This window comes from Benincasa hispida, chromosome 2, assembly GCF_009727055.1.
Source record: "Benincasa hispida cultivar B227 chromosome 2, ASM972705v1, whole genome shotgun sequence".
Taxonomy (NCBI): domain Eukaryota; kingdom Viridiplantae; phylum Streptophyta; class Magnoliopsida; order Cucurbitales; family Cucurbitaceae; genus Benincasa; species Benincasa hispida.
In genome coordinates, this window is record NC_052350.1 from 37,666,390 (window position 1) to 37,689,054 (window position 22,665).

A 22,665-nucleotide genomic window follows, 5' to 3' on the forward strand; every position below is an offset into this window, starting at 1 on the left:
ATCTCTATGTTTTTACGTATCAAATTGATAAAATCTTGTTATCTAACAACTTAGTTTCGAAAACAAACTCGAAAATCTTCCTAAATCTACATTGATCACATAAAATAATAAAAGAAGTATTCAAATGTAAATACAAGATAATTAGAGGAAAAATTCACCTACAATTTAAAATATCCTAATGCATGCAACTAGAAAACAAAAATTAGTTTATTACCGTTTCTATCCCAAAAAATAATAATAATAATAATTTGAAAATTAAAGTAAATATCTTATACTAAAACAAGCTAAAATTTTCAATTAGGCTATGCTCCACAAATACTTTACACTAGAAAAAACTAAATTTTTATGAGTGTTTTCCATATAAATATAAATATATTGTTTTTGTCAAACTTAGTAATATTTTATACTAAAAAGAACTATACCTATCAAATAACTTGAAACAACTAAACTAACAATTAATCATTTTAATCATATAAGTATCTTGTATTAAAAAAGATAATTAAAGTTGTTGACCATTCTAAGCCACATAAATATATAACTCAAATAAAAATATCGAATTTGTTAAGATTGATCTTATTTAAATACGATATATTAAAAAAAGCTAAAATCTTCATCTGACGAAGTCTTCTAAACCCGAATCAGTCCTAAATGGATGATGATCATGATTGGAGGGAGGTGATTCGAACATGGAGGAGAGAAAAGGGGTTCTTTGTTTGTTGAAGATTGAGCAAATGGGAAATTAATTATCACTTAAATAAATATTAAGACGGTTTTTAAATATAGAAAAATAAATAAAAATATTTATAAATTGGCTATTCTAAAATTTTGTTATATCTTTTAAATATTTTAAACAGTTTACCATTTAAAATAATTTTCTTAAATTCTAATAATAAATATTGAAGATCTAAAAATATAATATGAAACTAAAATATATAAATTAAAAATTTTAGGAAGGAGAAAATATGAGATATCCAATATTTTTAATTTATTTTAAAATCATCTCTAACAATTAAAAAGTAAATCCCAACAAAATCTCTCCTAATAAGTTAGAAAAAACGTTAGATATGGGGAGCCAAAATCATACCATTCAAAAAATGAACATTTTTAGGTTTCCCGTCTTGGAATCCTAGCAATTTCTCGATATTAAATCTGAGTAGGTGGTCCACTATAGATTGAATTTATTCCCTCTTAGTCCTTTATAAAATTCATATCCTTTATTTATCATTAAGTCAACCTATGATGGTTAAGATGAAAAGTTTATTAAAAATTTATGAGAAAAACAAACGTATAATCTACAAAAGTGAAATAGATATCAAATTGAACTTAAAAGTATAAATAAATTAAAATGTTTGAAAGGATGTTTTAAATGGCTTTTGCTCATCTGAATAAAATTTAAAATGAAAATAACCCTTAATCGCACACCTATATCATTAGACAAAATATGGAAAGTTTTTGCAAAAAAATTCTAATTTGGCAATGCAAAGAGTTTAATTAGTTTATTAAAATTGACATTTTCTTTTAGTTAAAATAATTATAGATTCAGAGAATTAAACCTTCGACCTAAGAAAGAACAATTAATATATTTATATTTTGTAATGCACAAAGTAAATCGGACAAGTATTATCATGAGTTTAATACCTTTTAAGTTTCCAAGTTCTACCCTTATTTTTTTCCATCTATTGAACAAGTAGTTTGGGATATTCATCCTTCTTAGTATTGTCATGCGTAAGTGAACGCATTGAGTTTAGTATAGTAAAATGGCCTTTTGATAGAGTATCGTCTTTTGAAAACTAGCAATTTGGTACTACTAGTTATAAGCTAGAAACCATCTTAATTTTATTTAGGGAATCGACAATTGTTAGTAGTTTTGATTCAATCAAATGTTGATCAAGCATTTCATTAGTAAAAAGAAGAATGATAAAAAAAATAATAATAAATAAAATTATTTAAGAAGAATCTACAACCATGATTGAAATCTATCTAATCCTAGAACTAGAATAAAATCAGTCATTTATCATGTCTAATACAATCGACATAGTCATGCTATACTTAAATATAAAAGGAAAAACAAGAGATTATAGGGAATTAGCTATCGATCTATATTCGTCATCGGCACCACATTAATATTTTCTTCACGATCCACATCCGATAAATCATGATGTTTAAGCTCTAGAATCTCTCTGAATAGCCACCTCTTAGCCTTTGTGGGGAAGCACTCGTGAAATTCTAATCGATCTCTCCTTCAAATGATGGCATGTGAAAATTAAATAACAAGAACTCTAACACAGCGCCGTGATGCCATTTGTAAAAACACTAACCTTCCATAATGTTGTAGTGCTGCTTGTTTTACTTTCACCATCTGGGGTTGTTGCACTATGCATGCCTTTTTCAGTCCCTTTCCATCCATTTTCTTCTCCTACGGCATACTTTGGCCTTTCTAAGATGTATCTTCGTCATTTTGTACTCCAGTTAGCCCTTCTAGTCCAAACACCCAGTTCCTACAAATTAGACCAATAAAGCAACAATGAGCATATTTCTGCAAAAATGAACCAAAATCTAAGCCTACGATAGCATTTGTGGAGAGATGGGGACACTCTGCTCGATTGTACAAAGTGTACCAAATTAGAGTTTTAATTTGGAAAATACAACTTTTTTTTAATAAACATTGTCTTTTTGATTCCTCGATTTTCACTAGGCATATGAAAAGACCATTACAATCCTTATTTTACTGATATCAAATATTAAAAACTCATTCTTCCTTTCCCCTCGTAGAATGTTACAAGTTTCTCACATCCCATTCAATTTTTATTCAACTTTTCGGTCGGATTTCATCCGGTTTCGATTTCGAATTTCGTCAATCTATCCTAAGAAGTTTTTTGACGTTGGTTAGTATTTCACAAATTTTACTAGGAATTTGGAGTAAATTTCTTAATTGTTATCGATTCTATGCATTTATAAGTTTTTATACATCTTTGTTGATAATATTGAGTTATGATCTTATCTGAGTTTGTTTAATTGAAAAAAATAAAAATAAAATCTTCTGTGAATTAGGGACTGTGAGCTATTAGACTGATTTGGGATTTCTTAGTTTCTACATTTCTACATTTTTTTGGTAAAAAATGTTGACTATTAGGACTAATTTTAACTCATATTGTAAAACTTTGACATTGTCTCAGTTGGTACATACATTTAAATATTTTCGTAACATAAGTTTTTTGGGTTTTTATTCTGAAACGATGAAGCGAGGTCAGGATGCATGACAGGGTAAAGGGGGCGCATCAGAGAAGGTGTTTAGTTGTTGATTATAGGAAAACAACTAAACTAGATTTATTCATTTTTATAAGGATTTCAATCAATCTAGATTTACTACCATATTATATCAAATTTTTTTTTATTTTTAAAAAAAATAAAAAATTATTACACCATCTCAACAAAATTGATTATGAACCTACAATTTCAATAGAAGATCGAAACTATCAAAATTTATCCAAGCACATACCTACCAAAAAATAGAGGAAAAAAAAAAAAGGCCAATTGTCTAACAATATTATTCAAATTAGGTCATAGTTTCAGTTATATGGATTTCTCAAAAATGGAAAAATACATAAGCCTAGCCGAATTTCACTGATGGATTAATAAGCAAAAGTCCAAAAAATACCCCCACGATCGAAAACCTATTCATGCTTAGCTTCTTCATCTTCACAAAAGTTTAAAGTTTAGGAAACCGGTTCTTTCTTCTTCGACAGATTGTTCTTCGATTTCTTCTTCATTCCCCTTTGGTTTCTTCTTCATTCTCCTCCGATTTCTTTCTCTTCTGATTTTGTACTTACTGCCACTGTTCTTGCTTGAAGTTCCAAAGAAGAATGAGGTGCGATTTTTATATTTTTAAATTTCTACTAGAAATTTCATGCTTCTTTGTTCCTGCCATGCAATATGTTGTTGAGATTATTAATGATTCTTCATTCTTCTCAACTTATGATTATGTACTTTTAGTTTCAAATCTTTATTTTATTATTTTATTTTTGTTTTCTCATCCCCCATATGGCTGTCAAGTTTGACTCTATTTCAGCAATATGGGTTTTAAGTTCATAGGTTTTTTAGCCAGGTAACTAACTAGCTATACTATGAGATTTTGATTTTATGTACACTTGTTCTAAATCTGTTGTTTATGGTGTAGATTGATGGGTTCTGTGACGACCGACCCCCTAGGACTTAAGTTAGGCCGTTACTAAACACATGCATGCATGAAACTTAAAACGACACTCTGTTATGGTGAAATAAATGCTAATTAAATAAGGTAAATTTAAAAGACTTTGCATTTAATTCCAAATATTAAAAAACAACGGTAGGGTACCCATAAATCATAAATGATAATAAATAAATCTAGAAGCGATTCTAAAATAGTAAGTTTTAAACATCAACACTGAAAGCTAAGAAAAACATGAAAAGAAGTTTAAATCTCATGAGCGAAAGCATAAAATTGGTCCTAGTGGCTCGTTCAAGAATTCCGCTTGTCATTCGCTGGCACTTCCCTACTCTTACTTAAAACATAAACATGAGAAAAGGTGAGTATAAAATACTCAGTAAGTAACCCCACTACTGGGATCATGATAGGCATCCATGTCCTCTAGATGCCTACCTCTAGTGGAACATATAAACTGCTCTAATCTACATGGGACACATATATATGAAAAACTTATTTCTATCTTACTATAGTTAAGCATGCCCATAATCTCTAGTAAGTCCTGTAGAACCCACAACCTCTGGTGAATCCCGAAGGAAACACAATCTCTTACGTACGCATGGTTATGCATACACCTCTTTCATATACACATAACCCACTTAATGTGTACCCTCTTTTGTACACATGGTTACGTATACACCTTTTTCGTATACACATAACCCATTGAATGTGTACCTCTTTCGTATACACATAACCCACTGAATGTGTACCTCGTTTGTACACATGGTTATGTATACACCTCTTTCGTATACACATAACTCACTGAGTATGTACCTCTTTCGTACACCCTATATCCTCTCTATAAATGTAAGGATGCTTACCTCTTTCGTACATAGTTATGTATACACCTCTTTTGTATACACATAGCCCACTGAGTATGTACCTCTTTCGTACACCCTAGTACCCTCTAGGTATGTATCACTTTCATACACACCAGCCCTAGTACATCTCTTTCATGTACTAGCGCCCTTGGATGTGCATCACTTTCATGTAGTCACATAGTTTGGAAATGAAAAGATATTGCATCTAACCTCATATTATATATAACGTTCACATAATCATGAATTCTCTAAAATCTCCTGATCAAGGTCTTGATCATGCTAATTAACCTCAACATATGGAATTAATCTAGTATTAATAGATCCACTCTAGTACATCACTTTCATGCACTAACTCATGTAAATAATCAAACATTTGAAATTTCATAATACATCATATAGCTTACACACTTTCATAATAAATCACATAAATAAGCACATCAACAAAATGCTCCAACTTTTACCTAACTTTAAGACATTCCCGTAGTAGTGTCGCTTAACTCATAATTTAGGGTCATGCTCAATCGTCTTTTTAATATATCTCATAAAATTCTAAATCATGCTCGTACATTAACATGCTTCAGACATATTATCACATGCTCATATATCTTTTCTAAATAGTCCATTAAATTTCATAACAGTCAAAATTATCCTGGTAACTAGTTAACAATCCCCAACATAAATCATAAATTTATCGGCACAAAGGCGGATCCAATAGTAATATTACTTACCTCAACTTGATAAAAAAACTCAAAACAAAATCTCCCTAGAACTTCTTTAGCACACTTGAATCAACTTAAAGTTGTGGCTTGGTTCAAGACAAATTCCAATACTCGATTTAATTAGCCAATTTGATCATGAATTAAATCCAAAATCAATAACTTAATTTTCCCACTATTACTTTCAATCCAAAAGAATAACCATCCAACAACTTATAAAACTTAACGATCTTCATCAATTTTTGCAAAACAAAATGGTATCTAGCTTGATGGTCAATGCCTCAAAACTTCCAAACCTTGAATCTAAGTTTCAAATCAAAGAGAGGTTACTAATTTAACCCAAAATCAAAGGGGTGAACTTCATCTCCCAAATTATAAGGAAAAATAAGTATTACCTAAGGTTTTTCCTCAAAAATTCGGAAAAGATCGGGACAATGGCGGCCGCGGCGCATTGACTTGTGGCTATCATAGATAGGTAGCGTGTGTTACTATCGGACGGCATAAATTGTTTAGGCTAGCGGTTGGTAGTGAGGGTCTTGCATGAGGAGGGTTGGAGGGTGGGAGAGAAGGGGAATTTCTAGTTTACAGATTTTATTCAGCAGCGATTACGAACAAATAAAATATTCAAACAACAATCCAACCGTTCAAAATGAAATTCTATATGTCTCGAACAGGCTGACCAAATTTGAGTACGATCAATTTTGTGGAAGTTGTAGCTGAAAAACCGAATTGCTTTCTCCACCAATTTTTGACCTCTTTTCACTCTCATTTAATTTCAAAAAAAATCTCAATTCTTTTATTTTTTCCAAATTTTGAAAAGATAAATAAAATATTTTATCACAATATCTCCAAAATCTCCAAAGATTCTATTAAATTTAGAAATCAATTCACTTTTCAAATTATCTTAATTTAGGCTTCAAAAACCAAAATTAAAGAGCATAAGATCCATCAATTTGATACAAATTAAATCATTCTAAATATTTAAATCAATTCAAAACTACATAAAATTAATTAACTCTTTTATTTTTTTTATTTTTTTTTTTTTAATTTGGCCCTAAAATCCAAAATCAAAGGGAAGCAAAATTCAATATTTTCAAGATAATCAATTCGAATATCTAATCAATTAAATTCAATTTAACCAATAAAAGTTTTTCAATCATTTCAATTTAACCCAAATTATCTAAATAAAAGGAAAATTTAAACTCAATAATTTTAAATAATTAACTTAAATTTTCTTGAAATTCGGGATGTTACAGGTTCACTAATTTTTTTTGGCTTTTCTATTCTTTCAATTCGGAAGATGTTCGACGTTGTTGATCTTCTGAATTTTTGGATTTGGTTTTGGAGGTAATAGATAGGGGTGTTTGTGAGTTAGATTTGATTGGATTTGATGATGTGTTGATGCATAATATTAGTTCGTAATATTGCCATGTGATTGACAACCAAATACTATCTTATTACCTTCTATTTTTTCTCAACTATTTCATACTTTTGATAGTCAACTAATTCTATTGTGATTGATATATGTTTATTTTTTGTTATTGAAAAAAATAGGAAGGCCAAGGAAGAAGAAAAAAACATAAAAAGGACCATGAAAATTTGAGAAAGGTGAAACACCAACAAAAAGATAAAAGAAAACAAACAAAAAGAACAATGGAGTAATTAGCATATTATAACATGGGTAAATTGCCTATTGATTTACGTCTGCTTTATTTCATGTAATAACTAAATACTGTTTCTTACACTTGTTTAGTAAAACTAATAAATTATCAACATACTTTAACAGGACATTCCACCTTATGAGTATAATGTGCATTATTATTCAAAATTTGAAATGATAGAAAAATTGCTTAAATCACTCACACCAAAACAAGAACAAAAGTTCAGAAGTGGACCATTTTGGGTTCTTTTTAGACTATGGGATAAATAAGTTTCAAGGCTAGTTACTTGTTCATCTATTAGGAAGACTATCTGAAAAAGATAGCAACGATGAACGACTGGTATTTCATTTAGAAGGATATAAAGTTTGATTTTCCTTGAAAGTCTTTTCTTTGATAACTGGTTTTAGATGTCATCCATTTCTAAAGTCCATAAAATTAAGTAACCGGGAGGATAGAACACATTTGTTGAGAGATAATGTCTTCAACAACTTTGATGTCATTAATAGCAACAATGTAGTTCCTTCTTTAGCAATACATAAATATGACGATGACTCAATGGTTAAGCTTGCCAAATTGTATATCTTAGAACGTTTTCTTAACTGTAAGCAAAACCATAATAAGGTGGAATAGAAGAATATAGAGATGAGATGATGACATTTTAAACACCAGATTGCACCTTGACAGCAGAATTCTTTAGAAGGGCTACTCAAACCAAAAGTACAAATTGTACCTTACAAGGATTCCCTCAAATCTTATTATGTTGGGCCTATGAAATAATCCCAAAACTTTATGGGCAAGATGTTGGGATTGTAATACAAGTGAATGAAGAGTGCCCAAGAATGCTAAGATGGAGATCGACAAAGAAGCCTAATTGGAACCGTCTCCAAGAGTGCATCTTCAAAGCGAGTAATGTAAGTTTATCAACCATTGTGATTTCATTGTTATCTACTTTAATTTACTCTTTGCTTCATTCATTTTTGTTCATTTTATAAAATTTAAAGTTGTCCCTTTGAATCCATCTAAAGATGAATTACATTCAAACTATTTCCAATATTTTGCAAACGAGCCACTAGAAATAATTGAGAAGAGATAAAAATATAAGAGGTCAATCTGCTTGGATGATGAAAAAGAAGTTTAGAATAAACAAGAGGTTCAAAGCTTGGGTGTAGATGGTTCTACTAAAGGGGACATCGGAAAAATAAAAGAGAACTTGGAATCTTTGAAGGAGGAAACTATTGAGATTTTGAAAAATACAGCTACATTGTTTGAATTGTTCAACTCCATGAATAAAAAATTAGCTACAAAAAATATGGAGAAGCAATCTCAAGACTCCATCCATCCTAATAGACTTCCGACAACAAGCTTTCAAAGAATTGAAGATGAGATGAATATCCAATGATTGAAAAACAAAGAGGTAAAATATTTATTATATTTGCTTACCAATATAATATGATGTACATTAACTTATTGATAATGATTACTTTTCTTTGCTTACTGAATAGAAAGAAGAAAAGGATGGGGAAAATGAAGGACAACAGGAAGAAGATAAAAGTGAAGAGATACAAGAAGACCAACAAGATAAAGAAGATGAAGGAGAATAAATAGAACGAGAAAAAGATGAAGAGCAACAACTAGAAGTGCCAAAAAATGATGGAAAAAACAACAAGAACGGGAAGAGTTGGAAGATCTTTTCGTATCAATTGATGAAATAGTCATCATCAACTAGATGATTGCATTAGTTAGTTTCTAATTTTCATCTAATTGATATTTGATTTCTATCTTATTGCATTTTGATTTCCATACAATTACATCTCTATTTTTGGTAGATAGTTAGCAGTTTTTTTATATCTGATTTCCATCGGATTTTCGTCTGATTACCTTCTGAAAATCCATCTGATTGTTAATACTAAGAATCTCAATTTTCTGATTTTTTATATAATAGCTTGTCAAAGATATTAAAGAAGAAGAAAAAAAGAAGAAGAACCAAAACAAAAGAAGAGAGAGATATAAGAACAAAGAAAAAGAATGACAAAGGGAAAAAACAGGTAACAACATTCTTTCCATACTAAGTGGTCATCTGATACACTTTGATTAATACACTTGGAAATGTTTGTTTTGATAATAGGTTGAAGAAGATAAATCCAAAAAATAAAATGAAGATAAAAGGACAAAGAAAAAACATGACAAAGAAAAGAAATCGATTTACATTATTCTCTTCATTACAACCATTTTTTGATTACCATGGGATTGTTATTTGATTGCTCTTGGATTTTCATGTAATTGCTTTTCAATTACCTTCTTGTTACTATCTTATATTTGTTTCTAATTCATTCTCTATTTGTTTTAGGTTGTTTAGAATAGAACGCAGATAAGAAAGTCTTCACAAGACAAGCTTGAAGTGGAATATGAACAATCAAGAAGAAAATTAAAACCCACACCCAAGGCTGTTGATTTGGAAATGGCGAAAAAACACAAATTTCCAAAGAAGATATGAAATACAAGCACTGTTATTGTTCCACCTTCTTTTGATTTGAACATTTCACAACCAAAATGGAAACAAATATTTTTTTGTAATTTTTGTAGACGTTGGTGCTGATGTGGACTTTCTAGACTAGTTTTCTGTCAGTTTTTTGTTGATAATTTTTTCAACAATATTTTGTCACATAATGTTAGACAGATAAAATATTTTGTTGATAATGACTTTGATATTAGCACATATGTTGATAGTGAAACAGATGTATACGTTATTTGGGAATGAAAAGTTCTTAATTATCTAAATTGTATGTATTACATATATAGCAATGTTATTCATTGTCAGATAGTGATATTGCTATTAAATTGTTTTTTAATTACTATCTGATTAACTTTTAATGAAATATATTCAAGCGTAATATCACTTTGTGGATTATGAATTTAAAGATTGGAAAACAGGTTTAGAGATGGAGATTTCTATGAAAGAAAATTTGCTATAAAGAAACGAAAAAACGTTTTGATTGTCATGTGATTGCGTTCTTATTGTATTATGATAGTTATCTAATTGTATTCTGATTGTGTTTTGATTGCATTTTATTTTTGATAATTCTTCTCTATTACAAATTATAATAGTTCTTTGTCATATTGCGATCTGATTACCTTTTAATATTAATGTATTCAAGAGTACTTGACTTGCATACATATAAATTTAATATGGTGCAGAGAATTTGAGTTTCACTCAAAGGATAATAGCAACATCATTCATATACTAAAAAAAGATGCAAAATAAATCCTTTAATATACTAAAAAACCACTAAAACAATATAATATTGTATTGAACCTATTAAAAAAAATAGACTTTTCTTACTCAAATCAGAAAAAATAAACTTAAATGAAAACAAATTATAAAGCTATCTTTGATGGCCACAATATGATCATTCAAATAGGTTGATTTTTACATGCTCTTTTATTGTGATCACTATGCTTACATCGGGTACACTTCTTGCACTCTCCTAATTCACCAATTGAAGGGATCCTTTGCTTTTGGGGTCTTCATGCTGAATATTTAATAATCAGAGGCAATATAGTGTCATTCACTACTACAATATTCCATTTATTATGGTTACCGACAGGGCGAACAACACAATTATAAGTTGATGCCAATGTGCTAGTAAAATAATACTTTGTGACAAAAGAAAAAGGATTTAATTCAAGAGCACTAATAACAATAAGAGCATGACTACATGGTATTTCTTCCAAATCCAAAACATGACAAGTGCAACTATTACAATTCAACTTTACCAAAAAGGTTTTACCTACATTAAGTATTTGATATTCATAATCACCAATAGGATTAACCTAAAAAAATTATAAAATCAAAATAAGTAATATAAGCATGGTATATACATGAAAATAACTCCTAAACTAATTCATAAAGTTTAATATAATCAATATAATATGGCAATTAGGTAACAATCTAACAACAATCAATATAAGATAATGTTGCAGTAATCAAACAGAAATCAAATAGCAATTACATACAGTGAAACTCTGTGATTCATCAGCTAGATTTTTCATCACTCCTTCAGCCCAACTAGTCAAAATACTCTTCAAAGATGATCTAATTTACTTCAATCATAAAACCATTGTTGAAGTAACTCTCGGATTGCATCAAGTAGTGAAGCGAATGGTAAATTTCTATCATTTTTCAACACTGAATTCAAACTCTTAAAGTTATTAGTTGCCATCATTTGGTATCTTCTTTGCTTAGAGTAGACATGAGTCCATCTCTCAAACCCAACATTCCTAAGATATTCTCTAATAAATGGGCATATTGACTACATCCATCTCATATACTGAAGGAACCAGTTAAGGTCCTAGAGCGGAAAGGGAATCATACCCAAATTCCAAATTTTACAAGTTTAAAAGTTTTACAGAAAAGTACAGAATATAATGCATTCGAAAAAATAAAAAATTACAGCATACTATAAACAATTGAGATACATACATGTTTAAGCTATAGAAGATAACCTTGGATATTAGTTTATTGGTTTGTGGGTTTAATGCTACTAAACGTCAAATAAAACATCTCATATATTATTAAATAAATAAAATATTTGTACAATACAATTACAAACTACAGAACCTTAATCTTGTTGATACATTTGTCACTTCTTTGGATATTTCTTCTATTACTAGCTTACTGCGAGGTTGATGGTTCTTTATATAATCTTCCTCCAGGAAGGTTGTATTTGTCGATACAAACACTTTATCTTCTTGAGGATCATAAAAGAGACCACCTTTAGTTTCTTTTGGGTAGCCTACAAATAGGCATACTTTTGAACGGTGTTCCAACTTTTTAGGATTTTGCACCAACACATATGCTGAACAACCCCAAATTCTGAAGTGATATAAATTTTCTTTACGTCCTCTCCAGAGCTCGTAAGGTTTTTCATAAACAATTTTCGAGGGAACCATGTTCAAAATATACACCGCAGTTCTAACTACGTGTCCCCAAAAAGAATTTGGTAACTGAGTGTAACTCATAATGGAATGAACCATGTCCAACAAGATTCTGTTTCTTCTCTCTGCCACACCATTCTACTGAGATGTGCCAAGGGCTATGAGTTGAGACTGAATTCCATGTTCTATCAAATAGTTTTGGAATTCTATGTCCATATACTCACCACCTCGATCCGATCAAAACGTTTTAATCTTTTTACCTAATTGATTTTCAACTTCAGCCCTATACTCTTTAAACTTTTCAAAAGTTTCAGACTTTTGGTGCATTAGGTAAACATGCCCATACCTGGAATAATCATCTATAAAACTGATGAAATATTCATACCCTCCTCTAGCTCTAACATTTAGAGACCCACAAATGTCTGAGTGAATCAGCTCTAAGGTTTCTTTGGCTTTAAGACCTTTTCCAAAAAAAGATCCTTTTGTCATTTTACCCTCGAGACAGGACTCACGTGGTGGTAATGAACAGTCTTCCAACTTGTTTAAAAGACCGTTCTTAATCAAATCTCTCAATTCTGTTGAGATTTATGTGACCCAGTCTCAAGTGTCAAAGATAGGCATTTGGAGAAATCTTCCTCTTCTTATGAGCCCCGACAGTTTTAAACATCTCTATGTTCAGCATAGCTTTGACCTTAGTTGGTTTAGTTTTAAACATCTCTATGTTCAGCATAGCTTTGACCTCAATTGGTTTTAACATGTACAAGTTATTTGCTAATTTTGCAGAGCAAATTTGTTTATTTTCCCATTTTGATGAACATTTCACCATTTTTTAAATAAACTTTATAATTTTGTTCTAGCAAACAAGAGACGGATATTAGATTCATTTTCATAGAAGGAATATAATATACATTTTTCAAATAAATATACTTATCTCTTATAAATAACTTCATATCTCCCACCGCTTTGGCTAAAACAATCTCCCCGGTCCCTACCTTAAAGATTGTTTCACCTTCTATCAACTGTCTATAGGAACTTGTTTCCTGTGAGATAGTACATACATGATTAACAACACTTGAATCAATTATCTAGATTTTATCGTTTTCCACTAAACATGCTTTAATAACAAGTAAATCATATTTATCTTGTTGTTCCAATTCAGCATTCTCATCTACACAATTCATAATTTTAGATGACTTGGGAGATAGAGGACAATCCTCTGTTAAAACTCTGTTGGTGTAATCAATCGCTAGTAATTTGTTTGTTGATTTAATTTTACCGTTAATAATGTCGGAAGTGAGTATTATAGAACTCGACATGCTGATAAAATTCAAACAAATTCTAATTAGCAAATTGTAACTAAATCCAAAATCAAATTTTTACCAAAAAGTAACAATGTACCCATAACCATTATGTGCTACCGAGGGGCAGTCAGATACTCATTCACTAAAACAAACAATTTTGACCTACACTATCCCCGGAATACTCTTATTCCTGTTGTCTCTGGAAGAACTCTTATTCCTATAGTCATTTGGTTATACTTTTCGGCCAAGATCTTTACTAACAACATAGTAATTCTTGTAAGTGTGACCCGCCATTTTTGGATCTTATAGAACGGTTGAACTTGCCTAAAAAATAGAAGACAACATAGAAGACGAAACTATAAGACCCTATTCATTTTACTGAAGCATGTGTTGTTCCGAATCCTATGTTACAACTCTTCGAGGGGATAGCCGTCGCTAAACGACTAGCAAAGAGCCGCCTAAAACAAACCAGCAGGCGCAACATAGGAATCTCACGGTTCAGACTAATGGAGGAGACCGTAGGATATATTGACACATATTCTTCACCCATTTACTATGAACTACTTCCTCCATTTTTTACTCATACAAAACATCTCCGAATGGAGGTCACTCCTAGGGTGACACGAAGCGTCATATGAATCTCACGGTGTAAACTATGTGGAAACGTGGTAGTTGAAATCTATTTATCGTATAATAGACTTATATTTGAACAACTTCTTCTTATTCACTGAAATCTAGATTTAAGCTAAAAAATAGTTTTCGAAGGCAGGTCACTCCCAGGGTGACACGAAGTACCGCTTAAATCTGGATTGTGAACTCTTAGAGACGTGAGAGCTAAAAATAACGTATCATATATGTTATAAATCTCCCACTGAAGTTTTCTAATAACTCTATCATATAAAAGTTATTAAACTGCCACTGAAGCGTTCTATTTGGGTATATTTATACTTAGGTTCTTTTTGGCTAATAAAACAACCCTAAGTCTATGTGGTTTATCCAAGTATAACTCTTATAATTGGATTTTAACCTATGATGTCTAGGTGATAAATCATTTTATTACCTCACATCACTCATGTATGCTCATAAAACCGGTTACCAATGCTCAATTATTCGGCCATAATCCCCAGGTAGGAGGTGTTCCGTAATCCGTCAACTTAAGTACCCCCAACCTTAGACGGGATTATATACCGGTTAAGTTTGTAACCTAGGTTTTATAAGTTTTAACAATTAAAACAGGTGGTCAATCTACATAAGCACGCAGCTGTCATTTATGGATTTTAAATGTCTAACCCAATTTTATAACAACTTATAAAACTTTAGACATGCTATTCATCCATAACATACATGAGGCATTCAAATTTAATATAACATTTATATTAACTACAAGAAACCCTAACATGTATACTATATATTATAACAATTATAACATACTTTCAATGCATGTTACATGCTTCCTATGGTGGGATTTTAAATCTAAATGGCATACTATATGCACAAACAAGATTTTTTAATTATAACATATGTCAAATGCATAAATAATTAAACACGGACGGATATGGTTTTAGTTTTGACAAAAACAAGCAAACAGAAGCCAAACTATTACAAAACAGCTTCCGACCGCTCCAGAACCGCTCAAATCACTCCAAAATGAACTCAAGTAGCTTGAACCGGACCCGAACCGTCTGAACCGGAAAAGCTAAGAACCATTCGAAGCTTAACCGGACCAGACCATAAGAGAACCGGTCGAACGGACATCCTTTGCACATGTTAAACATTCTCGCCAAGTCTCATCGTTTAGCAATGACGACCATCGTCTTGCATTTTTCCTGATCGTTTAGTAAATGCTTGATCGTTTAGCAAAGCTACACAATCGTGTAGTATTTTCCTTCTATCGTATAGTGTCATCGTCAGTGCCGAAGGAAGCTACACGATCGCTTAGTGTCACACACTATCGCGTAGGTCCATTGTCTAACGCATGAAGCCAATCGTTTAGGCGCACAAAAAGGCAAACGATCATTTAATGCCATCGCATAGCATTCAATGCATCGCCCACCTACCGCACAAAGGTATGTGATCGCATAGTGCTATCGCATAGCAACTTGACGCATCGCTGAGCTGCCGCATAGAGGTAAATGATTGTGTAGTGCTATCGCATAGCAACTCGACGCATCGCTTAGCTCCCAATCAAAGATAAACGATCGTAGTAAGCGATCTCTCAGGGCTATCGTATAGCTCTTCATCGCATCACTTACTTCTATCGTATAGAACCAAACGATCACTTAACACCATCGTCTAGCACTTCATGTTATTGTTTAATATCCTCTGTAGCTAAACGATCGCTTAACTTTAGGACAAGTGGGAGATTGTTGAGACCAGTGTCATAAATCTCTCTTTTGTTCTCATAGTTTGTAAACATTGTATAAACAAATTATTATGAATAAAATATTTGTTATTTTATGAGCATACACTCAATACAATAAACTAAGATCCTAGATTATTTTATATAATTTAAACAAGTATGTAGAGACATGTAGATGGATCTTGTTTAAATAATAACTTAAATGGTATGTAGTAGATGGATAAGACTAGGTACCTTATCCTGGTTATACTAGGGATACGGTCCGCTTCGTAGATGTTACAAGTGTTGTAAAGTGCTATAAATGATCTGATCCTGATCATTCATGCAGAGACATATGAGTGGAGTATCCTATACAAAGAGTTTGTATCAGAGCAGACCATGAAATGATTAGTCTTATTATATAACTTCGTTAATACTAAAGAATTACATTTCACCAGGATGAGGTGACATAACCTAAATCTTGAGTGAGTATTGAATTCCTGCGTATGAAGGTAGTCCTCAGATTGCCAACTCAATATGCCTACTATTTTAAGGATTCGTTTGATTGAGGAGCTGGGAATACAGCTATACAAGATGAAACTTACTCTTTCCCTGATGTCTGGGTAAGTAGATAAATTTCTCTCTTAAGGGTTGATTTCGGGGCTTGAACAATGCGAGCATACTCTCTCCTGACCCGAGAGGGATTTAGCCATAGATGGACTATGACTTATTGTTCATTAGAGGAATCAGTGATACTTAAGGAGTTTGATGTACTATAGGGGTAAAACAATAATTTTTGCCCAACTGTACTTACGAGTATTTTATGAAAGGTCATCGCACTGTTGGCTGGTTATATCCAATGGACACAGAAATATATATGTACTGCGAAAGGTGCAGATGTCAGTTTTTAGTGGAATGACTAGCAGTTAAAGAATGTTGGGTAATTTAATTAAAAAGTTTTATTAATTATCCTTAATTAATTATCCAAGTACCATTGGAGCTTCAATCTACAAGTTCATAAAGTCCCCTATGTAGCTCATCAGGGATTAAATTGAGAATTAATTTTGGATTAATTTGAAGTGTTCAAATTAATTGAGGGAAATTACTTATATATGATGAATTATTTAAATTAATTATATGTGATAAAATTGTTTAAATTAATTATATGTGATAAAATTGTTTAAATTAATTATATGTGATATAATTAATATAATGTACTAGATACATTATAATATAAAGGATTTTGAGAGGATTTGAATATGATTCAAATACTAATTATATGAATGAGATTCATATAATTAAATTTAATATAAATATGATTTATGTTAAATACCATAAATAGTTAAGAGAAATTAAATATTCGAATATGATTCGAATATTAATTATATGGATAAGATCCGTATAATTGAATTTGATATAAATATGTTTTATATTAAATATCGTGTAATGTTGAGAGAAAATATAAACTATAGGTTATACTGTATTTGATACAATATAATAACTATAGGTTATATGTTATATTTGATATAACATATAGTTATATATATTATATATATAATAAGTTTGTTATTATATTTATATATATTTATAAATTATTTAATTAGTTTTTGAATTAATAATTCCTTCCCTATTTTTCCCCTTCTTCATCTGATGGGTTTGGGGGTTACGTGGGTTACTCTCACAATCGGTTTTTTCTCTCTTCCAAGAAAATTACAAAGAAGGAAAAATTCTCATTTTCTTCTTCTTCCTCTCATCTTCTTTCCCTCTTCCAAAAGTTTGTGCATAGCCCACCACTCCTGCATATTCTCATTCCCAAGAGAATAAAGAGGGTTCTCAAGTGGTGGTGTCTTGGTGTGGAGATCAGATCTAGATCGAAATATTCATGATCGTGGATCGAGGGATTTACACGAAGAATGTATTCTTCAAGGGTAAGTAATTCTTCTTCTCTAATTCTTTCCCTCAAAAGCATGTTGTAATTTATATTTGATAATGCATATAAAAAATTAAAATTGGGAACAGTCCCTACTTCCGCTGTGAAACCTTCAATGGTTTCCCTTTATTTGTAACCTACATAGCATTGTCAATCATCCCATTGATCATTATGTAAAACGATGGTTGGAAGTTTAACCATAACTACAACATGCTGCCAAAATATACAAAATGAATAATATATAACTCATTTTCATAATCTGATTGCCTTACATGGAAATCAAACGGAAATCAGATAACAAACACAAACCACGTATTATCAAATAACAATCAAATAAAAATCATTAATTACTAAGTACTAAATAGAAATCAGATGTCAATCAGATAAAAAACACAAACTACGTATTATCAAATAGAAATCAAATGGCAATCTTAGAGTAAGAAACAATATGATTCTTCTCTATTTGTGAAAAAATCACAAATAAAGAAGGCAGAAACTGGAAAATTTGAAAACAAACCCTCCAAAAACTAAGAAATTCTTCTCTATTCCAAATTTATTAAGAGATTTGATATTGAGAATAAGAGAGTAGAGATCGATAATGAGAAATTCAAAAACAAACCCTCCACAAATTTCAATAATATCATGTTGTTTTTTGAAAAAACCCATCCATAAAATTAAAATCCCAAGTTTGTTTTTGAAAAAAAAAATATCCACAAATCGACAGAGAAGTTATAAATCAAAACCTAACAATTTTGAAATTAAAACATAATCGAAATTTGAGAAATTCGAAAACAAACCTCACGTATTCGAATCAAAACATAATCAGAAACAATTGAGCACAATTTTTAGGGTTGGTTGTTGTAACAACCATCCACAAATTCGAATTTCTCAGCTTTGATTTCAAAAAAATCCACAAATCGATTGAGAAAGTAGAAATCAAAACCTAAGAAACTCGAAAACAAGGTAGAAAGTTGAATGCAAAATCGAAATCGACTAAGGAATTGACTGCAATTCTTACAACTGGTTGCAGAAACTTTGATGCTAAAGGAGAAAGGAAAATGTGGAAGGAGACAATTCACACAATGAACATTAGGGAAATATATCTTGTGAGAGTAATTTTGGAATAAAGAAAAATTTTCTACAACAAATAAAATCTAAATCTTTTTGTTATATATGTTTCCCATATTTGAAATTTTTTAAAAAAGGATGATATGGATACCAAGATACATGTTAAAGAAGCTACTCGATGCAATTTTCCCAAAAAAAAAAAGTCCAAAATAAGACCTCGAAGGAGAAAAATGATCGTTAATATGCGTTTGCCGGGAGTCGAACCCGGGTCTATTGCTTGGAAGGCAATTATCCTAACCGTTGGACTACAAACGCCACATGCTGCCTATTAGAAACGATTTAATTATACTCTTTCTTCATTTTTCTTACATTATTATTATGATTATTATTATTATTATTATTATTATTTACTGATATGAATTGAAATTAACTTTAAAATCATTAAACTTAAGATTTATTCAAATTAAAGAAACTAAAGTAGAATGAAACTCAAAGTGATAAATACATTACTATTTTAACCTAAATATTACTTACTAAGTCATATTTATTTATTAAGGACATTGATTTGGTAGTAATTTATGCTTAAATTATACTCAACGATAATTTTTATGTATTACCTTACTTGAGGGTAAAGATATATTCAAAACCTTGATGTTCCTATAAATTATATAGAATCATCCTAAGCATTTAAATTTTCTTTATTATTATTATTTTACAACAAATCATGAAGATCTTGTACCTTAAAAGATGATTTAATCAGCTATATACTTTTTTTTTTTTTTAAGTTACATTATATAGGAGGAAGATTTGAACCTCCAATTTTTTGGTCGAGATTTTACACTTTATACAAATAAAACTTCTAAATATCTAAAATATTTAAATGGGTTGGGTTGAGGGTATTTTTGGACCAATCCGAAAATTTAGATTGGTTGAGTTGGCAACCCAAAAGACCCAAAATAAAATCTTCAATCCAACTCAACCCAACCATTAAATTCATATTAGGTTGTCGGGTTAAAACTTTTTTTTTTCAGGATTAATTTATGTAAATTTATCTACAACACATAATTAAATAACTAAAATCTCATACAATTCAAAGGTTAAAAACAAAATTTAAACAAATGAAAATATTATAAAAATTTTAAAATAATATATATAAAAATACATAAATTCATTAACTCAAAATAATAAACTTTATATATATATATATATATATATATATATATATATATGAACTTTAGACAATAATATATAACTAACAAAGTGATATTAATGAAATTAGTTGATCGCTAATTAGATTATAGTAGGATAATTATTTAGTATTCTAACCCTTTAAAAGGGTTTTTTTTTTGAAGAATTTGACAAAATTTGGATATAATACCTGAATAATTAATAGTTTGGTAGGATCTTCAAAACCATGTGCATGTTCATGAATTTTTAAAAAACCCATACACCAATATTACTATAATATTGCTAACCCATGGATTGCTCTTATATATACAATGGGCTGAACAATAGAAAGAAAAAGAAAGCTTTCCATTTAAATAATTGTTATTAATATAGTATTAGATCATTTTGATTTGTAATATATCTTTATATTCATTATTATTCTATAACCTTGTTTCCAAATACCAATAGACCCACAAGTTAATCTATTATTTAGGTTAATATATAAATTTAACCTTTTCATTTCTATTTTTCAACACTTCACATGGATTCAAATATTAATTTAATTGATTCATGAATCCCAACATGATCAAAGAGAAATAATCTTACAATAATTTATAGCTTGGATAGCATGGTTATCCTAGATTCAAGAATATTAATTTATTACATCATTTTATTCAAATGCAAACCATTAACTTTTTGTCTTATTTTTCTAAGGCCATGCATTAAAGTCAACAATTCAAATAATTCCAACTACAAATAACATCAATTGATCAAATACAATTTGCCTTCTTGGAAGTAACATTGTTGATAATTATTTCAAATTCAAACATTTATTTTTTTTTAACAAAAAAATCTATGAAGCAACTATATATACCTCATCTTCCTTCATTCTTTTACATAAATCATATAGATATCAATATATATCTTCATAAAATTGGTGGTTTCTTAGTTTATTATTCTTTTTCTTGTTTCTTCAGTTAGTGCTTGTGATCGTTGTATTTATCAATCTAAGGCTACTCATTATTACGACGAATAGACCTACCTCATGTAAAGATTTAAGTTTCACTTTGAATTATTTGTTTTGCATTATTTAATTTAAAAATTTGAATAAATTTATAGAAAGATACATCTTTTTAAGAATAGAAAGTTGGTAAAAAGAAAATTGAAATTGAATTGGAGAAGTGGTATGATGATATAATAGATGGAGGGACATGTGGATATGGAAACTGGAGTTTGATATCTCCAAGGATACTATACAGCTGCTGGGCCATCCCTTTTATAAAAAAGGAGTTGGATGTGGTGCATGCTATCAAGGTTATATATATATATATATATATATATTTATATTACTTCTTCTTCTTCGTTTTCTCTCCATTTTCTCCTTCTATGCTCCATTAGTTTAAAAATTCTAATTAATACAATTTAATCTTTTACATTGTTTAACTTTAACGGTTGTAACTATTAATGAAAATATCATAATATAAATATGTAGGTAAGATGTAAGAACAACAGATTGTGCAACACAATGGGGACTAAAGTAGTTGTGACAGATCAAAATTATGAAAACAAAACAGAATTCTTTATGGGTAGAAAAGCTTTCTCTAGCATGGCTTTAAAGGGCAAAGCTGAAGAACTTTTGAAAATGGATATTCTGGATATCGAATACAAGAGGTAGATATATCTCATGTATAACTTTTGCACTTTTTATTTGTTGAGCCTAAGTTAGTTCAAAATTAGTCAACTAATCTTTTTTTTTTTTTTTTTTTCCTTTTGGCAGGATACCATGTGAATACAAGAACAAAAATTTGATGGTGCAAATTGTAGAATGGAGCAACAAACCATACTATTTGGCTATCAAATTCTTATATCAAGGTGGCCAAACTGATATACATGCAGTTAATATAGCTCAGGTCACTTTGAAACTGTACAACCTTCCTCAATAACTAATTGTAATGATTCACCAATAATCGATTTTTTTAATTAAAATACTAAATATTGTTGTTATTTGTGCATTGAATTATTTAATAGGTTCGTTTTCCAAAATGGAGCCCTATGAAAAAGCATCAAGGTGCTATTTGGGATAGCAATGACGTACCAAGAGGAGCATTACAAATATCAATGATGATAACTTCAGGATATAATAAGAGATGGATTTATGCAAATTATGTTATTCCTGCTTCTTGGAGAAATGGAGAAATTTATGACACTGGAATTCAAATCAAAGATATTGCTGCTGAATATTGTCCACCTTACAAATGTGGAGACGAGCCATGGAAGTGAAGGAACTTCACCAAATTTATGTGTATTTCTTTCGTATTTGTATACCAGTGTCTCTTAAGAATTCAATAGAATTCTACTATTAAAACAATAATGAAATGTTAAAGAATTCAATAGAATTCGGTTTATATCATAAATAATGAAATATTTGGGATGTTTTGAATTATGGTTTCCTTTCATTGAAATGAATAATCTATGGAAAAAAACT

General features: G+C 30.2%; 1 non-coding gene and 1 pseudogene across 1 annotated transcript; one reads left to right on the forward strand and one right to left on the reverse strand.

The window, feature by feature from the left end:
* Nucleotides 1-648: 648 nt before the first annotated feature.
* Nucleotides 649-22,460, forward strand: LOC120072079 (annotated as a pseudogene).
* TRNAG-UCC lies at nt 19,257-19,328 on the reverse strand. Its single transcript has one exon. It is a non-coding gene; the product is annotated as a tRNA-Gly (tRNA).
* Nucleotides 22,461-22,665: the final 205 nt, after the last annotated feature.